This window comes from Zonotrichia albicollis, chromosome 12 (assembly GCF_047830755.1).
Source record: "Zonotrichia albicollis isolate bZonAlb1 chromosome 12, bZonAlb1.hap1, whole genome shotgun sequence".
Taxonomy (NCBI): Eukaryota; Metazoa; Chordata; class Aves; order Passeriformes; family Passerellidae; genus Zonotrichia; species Zonotrichia albicollis.
This window is the reverse complement of record NC_133830.1, coordinates 3,952,915-3,970,000: the sequence shown is the minus strand read 5'-3', so window position 1 is coordinate 3,970,000 and position 17,086 is coordinate 3,952,915. Positions and strand designations below refer to the sequence as shown.

Genomic DNA, 17,086 nt, shown 5'->3' with positions numbered 1-17,086 from the left:
GCAGTGAAGCATTTATGGGCTCCAAACAACCTAGCTAGCACGACTGGAAAAGACAAGGAGCTGGGATAAGGCACCCATGTCCCTTGCTGTGCCTCTGAGCCACTCGCCCACCCGCGGCAAGGGAACAGGATGAGGAAGCTATTTTCATCCCAAGTATCTGGAGCTTACAAACACCCGCTGAAAACGCTGTGCCTTATCAAAACAGGTGAGAGCCAATGCCAGCTGACGTTCCCATTTCTCTGAAGAACTCAGCCACAAGATTGTTTTTTTTAATTATTATTTTTGAGCAGAGTATTTACATGTCTGACTCTAAATAGGCTTTGGCATTTCTGCAAGGGGACCAAATGCGTGACCTCACGGTCTTGAAGAGTGATGGGATCAGTCCAGCTGCCCTTGCCTTTCCTCTGGAGAGGCCTCTTTAGCGAGGCAGGCAGACCCCTGGGAATGGGCTCAGGAGGGACAGGCCCTTACAAACACTGTATTTTCTCCAAGGAACCAGGAAGGAAGAAAATAGCTATGGCAAAAAGGCCGAGGAACAGAAGAAGTGCCCGGGCAAGACCTGGCGAGGGGAAGCGAGGGTGAGCCCAGCCTGCAGAAGAGTTTACATTCCCTTTGAAGAGAAATATTCAGCCTGTCAGGTAAAACAGAGAATCTAACCCGTGGGAGGACATAAGATGCTGCCTTGAAGAATCTGACTATTACAGGATTAGCAGCTACAATCCCTCCCCTCTGAGGACACCAAATGCCAAAACCTGGCCTGAGGGTTTTAGGTGGTGAGGTTTGTCCAGGCGTGTCGGTAGGAACTCTACAACATACAGAGGAGAAATACTGTCCAAACCTGTATTATCTAAACATAGGTGCCCTTAAAATACTAAATATTTCTTTTAGAGGACAGGAAAATAGACAGAGAAATACAAAGCCAAAATACACACATTTCTTTTAGGAGTAAAACGTGCCCCTCAAACACTTGAATTCTACTGTACAATGTATTTATACCATGTTTAAGAAACATTTGTCAAGCATATAAAAACCCCCAGAAGTTCACTGTCACACAGCTTAATTCCCTATATTCTGCCTACATGCACATATAGGGCCAGTTTGTTAGGGGGTGGAGGTGTGTAGCAAAGCACAATCTAGCGAGACATGACACCATAACGGTGAACAATAAAAGCAAGCGTAGCATATGTGCTGGACATTTGGTGAAAATAACCCAGCCACAGCTCCAACTTCGGTACATTTTCCTGTGTGGAAGTCGGTAATTCAGTTTCTGCTCTAATTCAGCTCAGCCAACAGTTAAGTTGCTCACAACTCTCCCCTGATAATTATTTGGGAATTCTGAGATTCTAGGAAATCTATCTTTACTTTTCAGCCCTCTTCTTATAGAGCCCAACAAACTGAAATTTAGAGGTTCTCTTCTTTTCTTCTCTTCATTTTATGGTTTTTTCTCCATCTAGGAGCTAGGATTCTCCCTGGCTATAAGATCTGAAATGGTAGCAATAATTATATTTTCTATTTTATTACTTGTAATTGCCCCTTTGATCAGAATCCTATGCCATTTAACCACATTTATATGGTCATCCTGCACATAGGTTCTAAATACAGAACAAATTATTTTCCAAGGGAAAACTACAGGAGCTGGGTTTCCCTTTACTGCACACACATGGAATCCCATACATTTGGCACCAATTTAGGTTATTATAATTTCATTCTTCCTTTTTATATTTGTTTCACTGTAAAAACAATATAAAGCTCCCCATTCACTGGGAGCTGCTCATTCCTTAGTACTGCCTTCCCTCATCAAGCCTGTAGCACACCCACCCTGATTCAATCTCCTTTGCCAAAGGAGATACCAACAAACACATGAAATATCCCACAGCTGGAAAGGCTGCACTGCGGGTCTCAAAGCTTTGCTGATCACACACTGCACGCCTTACCCCAATGTGAAGCCCAGGAAACTCTTCATGCACAGCTCTGTTGTCCGTCCCAAAGTTTGCAGAGACAGGTGAGTCTCCCCAGCTGGCAGACTGCCGCCAGGTCAGGCTCTCTCACACAGGACCAGAGTGGCTGCCCCATCTCCAACAGCTCTGGCCATGTCACCAAGCTGCTGGATCTCTCCTTGCTCATGGCTGCCCCTTGCACACTGTTACCCTGCAGCAGGGAAGCACAAGGCCAGAATACACTGTTCTCTCCCCCTGTAAAACAGAGGACCATTGCCTGGGGCTATATATGGCTCTTAATTGTGGTAAAACCCTAACAGACTTCAGAGAACTCAAACAGAGCTGCTTTTGATTTAGGCCACGCACCTGAAAGCAGAATTTTTTCATTCATCTTCCTCAAAGTGATAGTGATGGGAAACTACCTAAATAGCCCAGCTCAAGAATTAGCAGTTATCTGGAAAAAAGAACACGGTCTTTTCAAAGACTATCCTTAGATTAAGTGTTTCATTTGGAGGAAAAGCCAATGTGAAGTCTAATTCAAGACAGCCAGAAGCAGGCACATGTCACAGGGAAGAGCTGGTGACACACCAGGGTGTTCCTACCTACACTGCTGTTCCCTATAGCTCCCAGTTGGTACAGGGATAACAGGAGCAAAGGAAGGGGTTGAACTGTGTGCCTTATCTCTAACAGCTCTGCTTGAGAACCTTCACTGTCCTGCTTGAAGCATGTTTGTTCTATGTGTTTCCATCACATTGCTCTGTCCATTCAGCCAGCTTAGAGAGACATTCACATCCTCCAGCCACAGGAAAAAAATGCTGCTGGAGGAGTGTGCATACAGCCAGAACTAAAGGCTCACAGATTAAAGAAACCCCAACAGCTACCTGACTTTCACTACTAGACTTTTGTGTACACTCAGGACCAGCAGCAACAGGTAGATTCACCTGGACTTCCAAAACATCCCTCTTTTCAGGATGCTCTCCAGGTGAGCCAGCTGCCTGCTGTTGGGAACAGCTCTAGGAGGCTCCCTCATATGCTGGAAAAGCAAAGCATCTGTAGGTGCTTCCCAAGCTTCTCATCACAGATACCTATGCAACCATCTACAGCCATGATAAGATGTGTTTACAAATAAGAACAAACTGACAAGTGTGGGAACAGGAAATCTTCACACTTCGAAACTTGGAAGTCAACTTGGTTCAGTCAAACATGGAAAAGGCAGCAGCTCTGGCACTTGGGGTAATTTCAGTGATAGACAACGGTTCTCCTTAGCTACTGGTAAACACAATCACAAATTCCTAGAGCTTTTTCTCCAGATACTAATATAAGAGTCGATGCTGAAAAACACTACAGAGATAGAGATCAGAGGTCTATTTCTGTTTTTATGTCTTGACGCCCATGACTTTGATGGGGTAAGGAAATTAACATATGATAAATTACTCTTTAATCTGTTGTAGTTATAGTTTTAGAGACAGGTTCAGTGGCTTTGCTCTCAACCACAAATATTTCTATAAAGAAACGCTTGTTTTGCTGGAAAAGGGTAAGAACAAAGCAGTTTGTAAACAAAGCTGGAAAAAGAGAAATCCATCTCCCACAAAGCTCAAAACTCCTCGAAATAACTTTCTGCTGAGAGCTACCATTACCCAGGGTGAAAAACTTCTTTAAACCCAGCAATCCTGAATTACACAGAAATGCTCAAACAGGGCTGCACAGTACATCATCAGAACTGGTATAGCTTTTAATTTCCCACCTGATTGGGTTGAAAAGGTTCATATGTTGGAAAGTGTGGCAGGAGAAACTTACTGAAAATTGCAATCCAGGATCAGATTAAAGAGGGAGGATGATAAAGGTAAAATCTTCATAAATGAATTTCTTTATCCAGAATAAACTCAAAAGGTCCTGTGAGGGGAGGAAGGATATGTGTTTCATTAGGACGAAGAGCGTAGGAAAAACTATGCCTGAAACCTCCTTTGTGAAGAAGACAGCTCTTACACATGATTTCTTTAAGGGAAAGGTATTGAAATTATTTTGGAAGAAATATTTTTATCTCCCAAGAAGATTAACGCTGAAGTTTTCCACAGCACACTGCAGCACTGCTGCATCCATAAAACACTAACAAGCACCAGAAGAGAGTCTCTTAGCCCAACTCTCAGTCCATCCTACTGGCATTGTCTGCCTGGGACAGAAATCCCTCCGTGACACGAGAGAGAGATGCTCAGCATACTGATTCCTGCAGAACCTGAAGACATGACACATCCTTTGCAGCCAATGACATCCTAAAGCAACACATACATTAACTTCAGAGGGAAAACAAAGGGTTGAGCCATAGGGGTACCACTAAAATAGACAAAATCACTAACTCTCTTCCATGAGCTTTAGGGACCAAATTTTTCCAGCATTATTCTGGAGAATTTCTGACATTATGGAGTTTCTGGGGAGAGTCTGCATTACCCTGTGCTGTGAGGAACCCTTTCTCTACCTGCGCCCTGGGTGGAGTCAGCTTGTACCCAGTTTTGTCAGCAACCTGAGTAGCTCTGGGCTGTGAGCACAAAGAGAACAGCTGCTGGGTATTGTCTCCCGGCTGTGCTCGTGTATGAACCCATGTCTACAACAACAGCCTCAGAAAAGGCACTGGAGGAGGCCTTTCCTGTTCAGGACACATTTTGCTTCAGAAGCAGACCCCAAGATGTGACACTGCACACTGATGTAGTCCACCCTGCAGATGTAGCTGGCAGATGTCACCTTCTTAGCTTTGGTGTTATGGGTGAAAAGTAAAGGCTTTGTGAAAGCCAAGGTGCTCCACCATGCTCCATGTTCACACACATCTTCAGTGGTTTTCTTCACACCAGCCATGTGTGGATGTGTACAAGGAGAACTGAAAAGCTGCATTGTCAGGGCAATTGGTGGCTGGAGCAGTGGGCTTGTTGGGAATGATTCTTGGGGTTTTGAACCAGAAACAGGGGGTTCAACAGGCAAGTCAGATCGCCATCAGGCAGCACTTCACCATAGCACACCCCCAGCCTGCGCTCATGCATGGCCTGGCTGCCATGGAAGGGCTGCTGGAAAACAGGATGGCATGTGAGAAACGCAGAACTGAAACCAAGAGTAGGTGACAGCCATAAAAACTGAAATCTCATTAAGTGCTGGCCAGGCAGTGAGCATGGACCCTCCCATCTGTTTGCTGTGTACCCTGAAAGGGTGGAGGCCAGGGTGACATGCATGCCTTGGAAATCAGCAGCTTTTACACTGTTCACCCAGGAAGTTATTAACTTGCATGTTTGTGGGCAACTGCACGAGCTATTTTTGGTCATGAGACCCTGTGTAAGGAAAGGATTGCGAGGTTTTAATAATGATCTTCAGTTAACTTGGTTACCCACACAACAATGGCTTTCTGAGAGGCCAACTGCTGCAAAAAACTTGAGACGGGCTTTACTTCCAGAGGTATTAAACTATGAAAATATCTAACCATAATAGTAAGAAGCTATAAAAAGAGCCCTGTTTATTTCACATGATTTCTTTGTACACCACAATGTTATGAGAATACTTCAGCTCAATGACAACATGGTAAATTGGAAAAGATTAACTATTGAAGTCAGCACTTACGCACTTTATTTTTGTTTGGTGCTGGTGATTTTTATTCTTCCAAAACCAAGTTTTCACTAATATCAGCAGGTGCAACATTTTTTTTTAAATTTGAATCTGCAATTAACCTGATATTAAGGTCAACTGATCTAAGGGCCATGAAAGGAGAAACTGACAAATAAACAGAAAGAAAAAACTAATGTAGATTTCAATTCTGCACTGCTGTACGTCACACAGGTAGATCTGGAGCCCACATACCCAATATGAGAAATAATCCGGTATCTCACATCTCTATTATATTGCAAATTGTATCCAATAACTTTTCTGCAACAGTGGAGCATCACAGAATACCCTACAGAGAAGGTCAAATGTTGTACTATAGAGCTCTGATAGTGTCTTAGTTCATTCCTGAGAAATACCATGGGGCCTTACTGAAACCCTTTCACTGTTAGGGTACACCAAGAGAAAAGGGAAAAAAAATAAAGATTGCATTTGTTTCTGGGAGGACCCGCATGGCTCCACGGAGAGGACACTTCCACCCTTGTTAATCCCAGCTTCTTAAAGCAACACTCAGTAAGATAATGAATCCTTTAAATGTTACATCTTGTGTCTTGCATTATTGTGGTGCAGCAACTCTCCACATCAAACAGTCATCAGCACTATTACAAAGTGGGCTTATAAGAGACTGGCTGAAAAGGCGCTGTGTGAAAAGAAGTGGAAAATTAAAGCTGAAGCAGTCGAAGAAAGGGCTTAATTTACTGGCATGTACAGTATGCAAATGAGATTACTCTCAGCTTAACTGCATCATTTATGTCCATAATAACGGCATCATCATTACAGGGCTCAAATTAAATTACACCATAATTAGCATATCAAAGTGATTGGTTAAAGTTTAAAACAAATACCCAATTTTGTTAATGAACAGCTGTAATTGTCATGTACACTTCAATGAAAACTCCCTAAACAAATATATGTTTTAGAACAGAGAAAGATTTTGAAGCAGACAGGTCTGTGGCGGAGGTAAATTGCCTAAAAAAGAATGACACAGACTATTCTATTAATGTTAATATATGCTCATCGTTTTCAGGTAATAAAACATTCTATCAAAACAAGCCTTCGCTTCGTATTTTTCGCCTCTCAACTCCACCACCACATAGCAGGTGTCAGTGGGGAGAGGGGCAGGCCATGCCCAGCCTGCCCCATGCACAGGACATGCAGAGCCCCCACCGACACACCAGGGAGGAGGAGGAAGAAGACGATGAGGACGTCTCGCTAACTCTACCCTGTAGACCAGGGCTGGAGTAAGCTGATGACATGATAACACATCAGGCAGCCTACAATTCAATTTACTCTAATCTAATCACATCTACGCAGCAGTTCCAGAGGTGGAACTGCACCAGAGAAGTTTTTTGCTGTTCTCGTCTCATTAAAATAAATAGGGAGGTGGGACCGGAGGGTTTGTCACTGTCAGCCTGGCAGCCAGCAACACATTTCCAAAGATCCATCACTGCAAATGTACACAGCAAACACACAGTTAAAACACTCCTCAGGCAGAACGAGCTTTAACAGGGGAGCAGTCTGCTCTGTGATATTTTAACAGTGCAGGTGAGCTCTACTATGCTTGGAGACCAGGCCAAAGGAGCCCGGTGTCACCTCACACACGGCATAAAATAATCCCTCTACATCCCCAAAAATGTTTACAGTGGTATATATTTGCTTATGTATTACCTAATATTACAGGAAGCAACACAGGGAAGTATATTTTGTGCTAAAATTGGGAATGCACTTTCAAATATACTTAACAAGGAAATTGAATGTCTTATTAAATCCGTATTATCAAAACACTGTTCAAAAATTTAAAGAAAGTAGCTTTTCATTTTATTCATCGAGGAATCCATTAAAGCCTAAGCTCTGAAGTAGTATGTAAATTATGTGCCTTTCAAGGTAGAGCTAGGGCAAATTCACTCCATCAACTAATGATGAACCTCATTATGTGCAGGGAGTATTCATAATGAGGAAACAAGCCACCCGCCATTCCATGTTCTAACATAAATCCCTGTAAAATGTGAATATCTCCACGTCTAATTAAAGGCTACTAATTCCTATCATCCCCTACAAGGCCCAAAAAGCAAAAACTAGAAATGTGTTTAGAAAGACACCCTTTCGTTTTACAAAACACATTTATTTGTGTTTACCATTAGTGAGTTGCAATGTCTTTTTTTTAAAGAAAAATCAATCCCAGTTTTATAGGATAAAAGTTTGTGGGTACAAATCTGACCTAGTATCATATTTTAAAAAGAGTTTCTGATTAGCACAGGTCAGGCTGCACAGCTTAAGAGAAAAATAAATAAAAAGGAAGAGAAAAGAATTCTCCAGTAATATGTAAGAAATAATATTTTAGCGGGGGAGGAAAGGAAAAAAAAATAACAGCTTTGCTATCCAGGTTTGCTCTGGAACTGAGACTTCCTAAAAAAAAAATAAATCTAGAGCTCCCATAATAACTGGGGAAAGCAGGCAGTAGAGACAGGAAGAAGGAGAGCCAATTAAGCAACCAAGTACACAACAGGTATTTAAAAGATTTTTTGAATGATACTCAATCTAGGAAGAAGCTGCTTCCCCCCCAAAATCCCATAAGAATTAGGGATTGAAGACAACGCTGCTTAATGCAGGCTGGAAGAAAAGTGCTCTTCCACAGACTTACCTAGATTTGATATTTATACCTACAAGCGCAGCGTCCGCTCCTACGATCAAAACCACATTTCTTATTAAGTTACATAATACCCATCCTATGCATCGCCGTGGATTCATCTGCTCCTGCACTGAATTATGGATTTGCTCTCTGTACTTCCCGGCATAGAAGTGGACAGGTTTGCCGACTCCCCTGAACGGAAGACGCATCACTGTTTCTTTTTCACTGCTCTGTATTAATATTTTCCTACGTGTTCAAAACAAACCGAGAAACACAGCAAAACCTGAGAGCATTTCAGTTTGGAGGAGAAGAAAAGCATCCAATGAAGCTGAGCGACATACAGGCTTAAAAAAGAATAAAAAAAAAGAAAAATGATGGCATAAAGGGCTGGTTTAAGCAATGTGATAACTCCTTGCAGGGCAGGGAAGCACTTGAACAGTCGCAGAAAAGGCTGTGGTACCTTCAGATTATGTCAACCGAAAAGTTGAAATCCTCGTGTAAAAATACCCCGCACGTTTCATCCCTAGAAAAGCTTATTTAGAATTCATAGAAATTCATAGCCGCTAAGAGGAATATGTGCTCATAAAATCACAAACGCAAAAAAAAAAAAAAAAAAAGGGAGAAAAAAACAATATTTAAAAGAATAAAATAGAGCACACAGATTAAAGTATTTCAGCAACGCAAATTTTCTAGAAATAGCTGGGCATTTTACAGGGGGAGGGAAGGGAGGTGGGGGGGAATCCGGCTTCTTTAAGTTGCATAAAAATAAAACTACGCCGCGCCGCGCTGCTCCCCTGCCCGCCCCGCGCTGTGCCGGTGGGGTGGCGGTGCCGGGCTTCTTTTTTTTTTTTTTTTTTTTTTTCCGCCTGTTTTTTTTTTTCCCCTCTCCCTTCTCCTTTTAGGTCAACCAGTCATGCACTGGGAAGACAACCCTCCAAAAATAACTTGTCCCTCCCCCGGAGCGCGGAGTTGAACAACCTACCTTTGTTCTGGCGCTGCAGATAAGAAGCGGCTCCGCGGCGGGAGCCGCGGCCGCGGCTCGGGGCGGCCCGGGGGGCTCGGCCGGCGGCACCACCTGGCAGCGCTGCGCGGCCGCGGAGCGCGCCCGCCGCGCCCCGTCCGGCCCCGGCCGCGGGGGGATCCGCGGGAGCCGCCCCCCAGCCCCGCCGGGCACCGCGCAGGTTACACGCGGCGGGGGCCGGGTGCCGGGAAAGGAAGAGTTCGGCAGGATTTATTTGACACTTATTTTCCGGGCAGCCCTTTTGTGGAGTTGCGCCGTTTGTTTCTTATTGTCTGAGCAGCAGTTGGAAGCGTCTCCCCGAGGGGGCCCCTCAGCCCGGCTCGGCCGCTTTGACAGGGAGGTAACCATATTAGGATGTGTATGGCAAAGTAAACAATAACAGAGTTGCAATGAAATGGAATTTTTTTTTTTTTCTTCCCCCCCTCTAATGGTGCTGGTGTCAGTCCTGTTTTTAGCCTTTTCTCACCAGTTTTGTTTTCTGGCTTAAACAGCCCATCTCTTAAAAATTAAAAAAATATATATTAAAAAAAAAATAAAAAGAATGGAGAGGCAAAGGGGGGTGAAGGGGAGAGGCAAGTGGTACCACCTTCCCAATTGCTCACCGTGAGGCTGCTGGAAATGCTTTGGGTCACAGTAGGGAAAGGGGGGGAGCACTTTTAATATCCAAATAAAGACATGTCAGTTTCATAACTGAGGAAAGAAATACAATAACGCTTGCATGCATTGCCGAGACCCACAGCAGGAAAAGGGGGTTAGCGGGGACGGGAAGGACAGACACTAAAATCGCAATTTTGAAAGCAGGGGTCAAGCAGAGTAGAAAAGTCCAGTCATGTTTTGCACAATCACAGCGAACTGGTGGGATGAGCTAAGTTGTGCAAAGCCTTGCAAGTCTGCTGGCTTTAAAGCTTTGAAATTGCTGTTTTTACAGGATAAAGCACTTTAAGCAAATTGTAAAATGCAGGTGTCAAGTTAGTCAGTTTAATCAGAAACAGAGCTCAGAACAGCCGCCATGCAAAGGGTCCCCTACCAGCAGTTGAGAGAAAAGTTCTGCAGCAAGAAAACACTATTATTTCAATGCCTGAATTCCACATCCTAAGCAAATCACCAAGAACAACAAGTGTAGCATCTCCTCGCACTAAGGGATGAGGCAGCCACTGGCGAGCGCTGCCTGCCGAGGCTCAGCACTGCAGCCAGCCTTGGAGGGGATCACAGCTAGAAGATGAAACAAGTTTACACGTCTGGGTGACTGCGGATGGGGCAGCTCTGTGGTACAACAGTCCAACAGGAGCCGTTGAGCTGTTCACATCACCAGCCAGCATCCTCCATCGAGCAACAGCCAGCAGCGTGGAGCGCGCCTCTGGGCAGGGCTGACAGGAGAGCGCAGATGCTCTGCCCGTACCAGGCACCGCCGTGATAACACACAGTACGAGGAGAGGTTGAAGGTAGATAGGCAAACAAAGTTGCTATGAGATCACGCACTTAATTTAGAACAAAGGCAACATTTCTCTGACAAATAGGATGCACACTTACCCTGCCAAGTTCGCTTGTATTCGGCTAATCTGCAGCAATCAGAACATCAGTGTTGACATCTAATGGTACCTACAAGCATCTCTCTGCCTTTCCACATGGCGTAACCCTGCTCCGTTAGCACGCTTTAAATTTTTCAACCATCTTGTTTAACCTAAACATCTATGAAACTATGCAGTGCGTTACTCATCTGTGCTGCGTGTGCAATCCCCCCAACAAAAATAAAAAGTTAACGCGCTGATACCAAAATCAATAAATCACACGACCAAGTAGCAGTTCAAAAGTTCAAAGACATGATGGCCAGTTCACTACGTTGCAGCACTCAACCAATAATAACTTGACTCCATCACTCCTCATAGTATAGACAATTTCATGGCATCATTTTCATTAGCCTGTCTCACTGAAAATTGCTAGCTATTTATGTATACGCTAAAATAAATTAGCCATTTCATCGAGCACCGTGATTCTTATAAAATACATTAACACAATACTCAATTTTCCAGTTGGAGTAAATAAATAAATCAATAAATTCAATACAGAGTAATTTTTATTTTTTTCTCTTGTGGAGCTTCAGCTCTCAGCATAAGTGTTTTTATTGGGTTTATTTGTTTCAATAAAAATTGAAATGGGCCAGTGATCTTAGCAGTAAGATCTGGGGGAAAAAAAACAACCCAGCCCTATCTAATATTATGAAAGTATGCTGTGCAGTTCAGCCAACTGGTAATACATAATTTTTGGTCAAAAATAATTTTCATTACAGTTATTAACTGCCTCTTAATTTTGAAAGGTTCTTCTCTCGCCTCATGCATTCTCCAGCCCAGCAAGAAGCCCCTGGGCTCCCTTGGAGCAGGTTCTGATCCTGCACCGCCCATCCTGCTGGGCTGGGGGCAACCCCATGCCACCTTGGAGCTTCCATGGGGAAAACTGGGATGGAAAAGTTACCAGCACTCATGTTCACTATTTTTAAGCACTCACAGAGTATAAGATTCAACATGACCTTTCATATCAAGGATAAGGCAAGACAGAAGGAGGATGAGGAAATGTGGGAGAGGAGTTCATGGACACCCCAAGAACGTGATCCTTTAAGGGGGTTTTGTGTCTGGCCCTTTAGGGCTGTGTTGCCCTGTAAGCCACGGCCAGTAGATCACAGGCTGTTGGGTGGTGACATCCTACAGTGCAACTCAGGGCGTCCTTTGGGGACCTCATTTGTCCAATGACCAATGTCTCATTTGACCTCAAGGAGTCCATTCCCCTGCCTTGGGTCAAACACCCATCACATCAGGGGCTGGCAATGGCATGATTCAGAGTTTGGCCCTACAAAGCACTCACACATAGACAGGAACCTGGACTGCCTTGGACCTCCTGCTACTGTAACCTCAGAGCAAAGGAAGAGACCCACCAAGCCCCCCAGCAGTCTTCTCATCCTTTAAAACAGCATTTCTCTACAAGTCTAACACTTCACGGCAAACCGCAGGCTCCAGCTGCTCTGCAGTGAGGACAAGAACCTGTAAGGACAAAACCAAATAAAATATACCCCTTGTGACATGAATTCAGTCTTAGCAGTGAAAAGACCAAATGCATTAACCAACACACACCATCTAAGCCCATAATGGTTCAACATAATTCCTTTAGAAAGGCTGATGTGAATAGCACACTTTGCAAACTGCTTGGAGCTAACAGGAGGGTACTTTTTGGTCATATTCACTCTTTAACCTAATCAGAAGAAAAGTAAATATCAGGTCCAATTTTAATGACTGACTATAAATAAAAGCTTTTATGCAAAATGCACGGTTTGCAAAGATAATGATTTTAAGGATGATGTCACTGGTGACCTACTGAACTACATGGCACATGTCAGACAGACGTCTGTTTCTTAAATTGCAGTAATAAATTAGTAGCCACAGAATCTGTTCTGTTAAGAAGACGTGAAGCTTTCCTATTCAGATAAAAGTTTAGCAATTGTTTCAATTTAGGTTCATGAGTTAAGGTTACTATTGATGGAGGGACCAGTGCAGGCCCAGCTTCATCTGCCTCCTCTTCCTCCAACCCCTTTGCAGTATTACTTTACCCCAACAGGATCCAAGACTAACACACACTGAATGCTTTCCTCTAACTTTACATTGATTGCACTATAAGTATTTTTTATGGTATGATACTTGCACAGGTGTCGCCACTAACATCACCCAACATCCCACGTCCCATCCAATTACCTTGTTTTCAGTGAATTTGTCAAACTTTAGCCATTTTGTACTGAAGTCTGCCCTTGCTGAGCATTCTGCCACAGTCCAAATTCTGGCAAAAAAAGAAAGAATCCAAAACTCCTGGGGGTATTCCTGAAAACAAGGAACATCACTGATCTACCACAGCGAGCAACCCCAATCACCACTTCTGTGAGAAGTCACCAAGCTCCCACGTGCTGGGGCACAGACATGAGAACAGGCAGGTACAAGACTTTGTGGGAGGCAGGTGGATGGCACCATTCCCCACCTACTGCCTCGTCCTCTTCCTCTGTGCCCCCCAGCAGAGGGACAGGCAGGGCTACAGGAAGCCACCTGATTTGAATAGAGAGGAGACACGGCCAGCTCGGAAGCAGGAAAATGAGCAGACAGGGACAAGAAAGCCAGAGAAATGAACCATGACTGCCTAAGCACGTCACTTATCTCATACCAAGGGTTGCTGACATTTTTTGGCCATTACAGGGATCTACAGAGTCTAGTTCAGTTTGGAGCACCTTTGGAGACCTGTAGCTTGGCCAATCTGAGATCAGGATGTGCAAGTATATCCAAAGCGAAATCCTGGACTTGAGTGTGACCTCCCTCCCCATCTCCACATTTTAGCCTTAAACATGGAAAATCCTAAGGCTGCTTGGCTAACTGGTGTTTTGTGTTCTCACTCAGCCAAGCAACATCTATTTCACTAATCCTTTTCTGAGAAAGAGCTGCCAAGGCCTTCGTGGAAAGTTCTGGACATAGAAAACTTCAGCCCAACTGGATTGGCTTTTAATCATACTGTGAATACAGGGAAGTGTATTCACGGTATGATTTTCAATGGGAAGTGTGGGTCTCTGCTCTGGAAGTGCTTTTCTTTTTAATAGAAAAAACATAAGCCACTTCTTTGTGTGAGTAAAAAAGTAGAAATTATTTTTTTCCTTAATGCTATTTTGCTGGTTACCCATGAAACATCAACTTTGTTTTTCTCATCTATCATCCCATGCCCAGCGCTGGTAAAAAAAGCTTTATGAAAAAAAAAAAAAAAAGGCAACACAACTATGTAATGAGCCCCATGCAGGAGGGAGTAATTCATTGCCAAGGCTTCCCAAAGACATGTTGCCTTTTTTTCCTTTCAAACCCCAAAAATCAACTGCCCTGTTGGGAAGGGAAGGGAAGGGAAGGGAAGGGAAGGGAAGGGAAGGGAAGGGAAGGGAAGGGAAGGGAAGGGAAGGGAAGGGAAGGGAAGGGAAGGGAAGGGAAGGGAAGGGAAGGGCCTGTACACTGCCAGGCTGTGTGGAGACTCTCTGCTCCAATGCTCACAAAGATTTCTCGCCGGGTAGAGCTCCAGAGGAGCCTGAGCTTATGATAAGCAACGGCATACTTAACAGTTACATGTTACCGTTCATGATAATGCAATATTTCATTTGGGTGATTTAGAAGTCCCTCTTGACCAACTTACAGTGAGACACCAAACGCTTCATCAATCACAACCATTTTTATTCACAATCCAGAGCAAAAACTACAGGGAGAGTTGAATTTTCAGCAACTCATTGGGGAGGGGATTGCTACTAGCTCTGAAAATCCTCCTATCTCACCAATTTTTATGTTAGATTCAAATATATTTTCTTTCTAAGCAGCATTCCATTTTCCTGCCTCTCTCTGCCGCGTTTCTTATCGTGGCAGGGTGAAAGAGTATCCAATTTAATATCTGTTTTGCAGGACAGGAGATTTTTTCATATCTTATGCACTAAGGAAAGCTGCAGGGGATGGCTTAGCAGGCTGAGCATCACGTTTTAAATACCTAGACTCCCTGGAACCACAGATCCCATCAGGTTGACTGAGCCCTTCATGTTTCTGGGGTAGATAAATTAGGTGTCACACTGTTTACTTTGTCGGGGTCTGTAGGATGAGGCCTCTGCAGTAAAGGTCCTGTCTGTTCTGCATGGAGCTGAAGGTTAAAGTCTCATGGTTAAGACACAGCACCAGGTGCCACCTTGATCTCACTAACTCTAATGACAATTCTGCTATTTCTGTAAAGAAAGACAATCCAGGGATCTGCTCCCAAAACTTGCTGTAACGTTACTGGATGACTGAAAATTATTCAGCGGCTTATCGGCCTCGGTTTTGGTGACTGTTAAATGAAAAAAATACATCTACACCTCCCAGATGTTTAATTCATAAGTTATACAAAACTGTCAGATCTATGGATGACAGAAGAGAGATATTCATCATTTTTACAGCCTGATTTCTATGGTTGGAGGTAACCCTATGTTTCTGCAAAGTCATACCCTGTTCCCACTCCTCTGCACCACACGATAGCAGTGGCTGAGCCCATTGACATTAATGGCTCACAAAAGAAGCTTTTTAGAAAGAAATCACTGGAGAGGAGTAGTACAAAATAATCAGAAAAGACAAAACAATGATAATAAGAATCACAAAAGTGAGACCTTTCATGGCCATTTGTGTACAGACACACATCCATCCTCACAAACACAAAAACCTCCTCAAACCCAGACACTTAAGAGAGGTCCCTGTATCTCCAAAAGGTCTGATTCATGGAGAACAGACTCAGTGTAGAAGAAAACAGGATGCTTTGAGAAGGGCAGCTGTAAATATGCACTTGGAACCTATTCCTGGCCTTACTCTTAGCTTTGCAGCTGCCGCTATTTTACTGGACACAGAAAATTCTGGGAAAGGTGGGTGAAGGGAAATAAAATGTAATGATAGAAGAAAAATGACAGTTCTTCAAAATAATTTTCCTTTTAAGTAGAAATTATGCAGAAAAAAATATTTCCTTTTGGTTAGGAAAAGGACTGTCTTTGATTTGTTTCCACAACAGCTGACAGTACACATTCCCTGCTTAGGGTACCAGAAATAATCGTTATCACTCTTAGAATGTGTGTTACAGTGACGTACCAGAGGTTAAATGTGGCTGTTGGCTTTACTGGCTGCAATTCCTTCTCAGGTGGCTTAGCACAACTCCCACATTTTTCTTCTCAAACTACCCAAAAACCTGCTGGTGCTCCAGCCTACAGACATTACTAGGATTAAGTAAAAGAGGTAGGAAAGACTCTTTCAGCTTTATTTACACATAGCTACATTCAAACTGGTTTTTAATAGAGTTGGGCTACTAGAGGACATGATATCAAACTGATTTTTGAAAACATCTCATACTGAATCTAAGACATCCAAAGATACTGTTTGTATTGCAGAAGGGAAAACTCCACCAAGGAAAGGTACCAGACAAATAACACTGGGTAAGGCCTGTTTTTATTGCTGTGTTTGGTATTTATTTTTAGAGGCAGGACAGATGTCCTTAGAAATGGTGATCAAGATATTCCCTGTCAAACCAAACCAAACCAAACCAAATTCAACCCAGCCAGCAGAATCTGCTACAAAGAACAAGGACTTTGCCCCAAATCCACCTATTGTTCCTTGAATCTCAGTGTCCGTAAGTTTTCACTGCCTCAGCTAAGGATGTGCAGGTCTGCCCTACATACTCCAGCTCTAGCAGGGGACAGAGCTAAAGGAGAAAAATTAAGGAAGGTCAGGAGATGGCTGTGCAGTAAAACTAAGCCAATTAGCACAGTTTTCCTCCAAAACTACTTTGAAATAATTATTACAGCACCTCATTAGCTTGCACTTTCACAAGAACATAAACTCCTGACTAAAGTTGTGTCCCCAACAAACGCCTTGTAGGCGGCTGGCTGGCAGGTGTGTCTCCAGACTCACAGAGAATCATAAATTCCTTAAGGAAAAGGGGTAGGAGTAAGAAGGTGGAGGTGCACTTCTGTCCCACATGCTCGCCTCTTGGCCCCAGGGGGACAGAGTCAGCCCTGGAGCTCAGCCCTTCCATCTTCCTTGGCTCAGTCTAAGATTCCCTCCATATTCCCCTCTGCCCTCGTTGTGCTCTTCTCTGAGCAGAACACAAGTGGCCCAAAGAGGTGCCAGCTGCCCGAGGCACTGGCAGCTCTTTTCTCAAACAGGCAAATCCTTCATGTCCAGCACATCCCCGAATGCACTGAACCATGTCCAGAGACCCTGGCCACAGGTCCCAGCTCAGGGAGTGAAGCAGAAGAGATAATCATTGGCCTTGACTGCAAGCTCCTGTTCCAGTGCTTCGAGT

At 43.8% G+C, this 17,086-nt stretch overlaps 1 protein-coding gene across 15 annotated transcripts in view; it reads right to left on the bottom strand.

The window, feature by feature from the left end:
* The window catches only part of FOXP1 (forkhead box P1), a 376,283-nt gene that overhangs the window by 185,786 nt on the left and 173,411 nt on the right, over positions 1-17,086 (bottom strand). Inside the window, exon 1 of one of the 15 annotated variants that reach the window (XM_074550360.1) lies at positions 10,754-10,777. The exons of 13 other annotated variants lie outside the window; for them this stretch is intronic. The gene's annotated coding sequence lies outside the window, so the exon portion shown is untranslated. Of the gene's footprint in view, positions 1-9,184; positions 9,383-10,753; positions 10,778-17,086 lie in introns of those variants that run through there. One more of the 15 variants, XM_074550358.1, reaches the window with a different exon arrangement.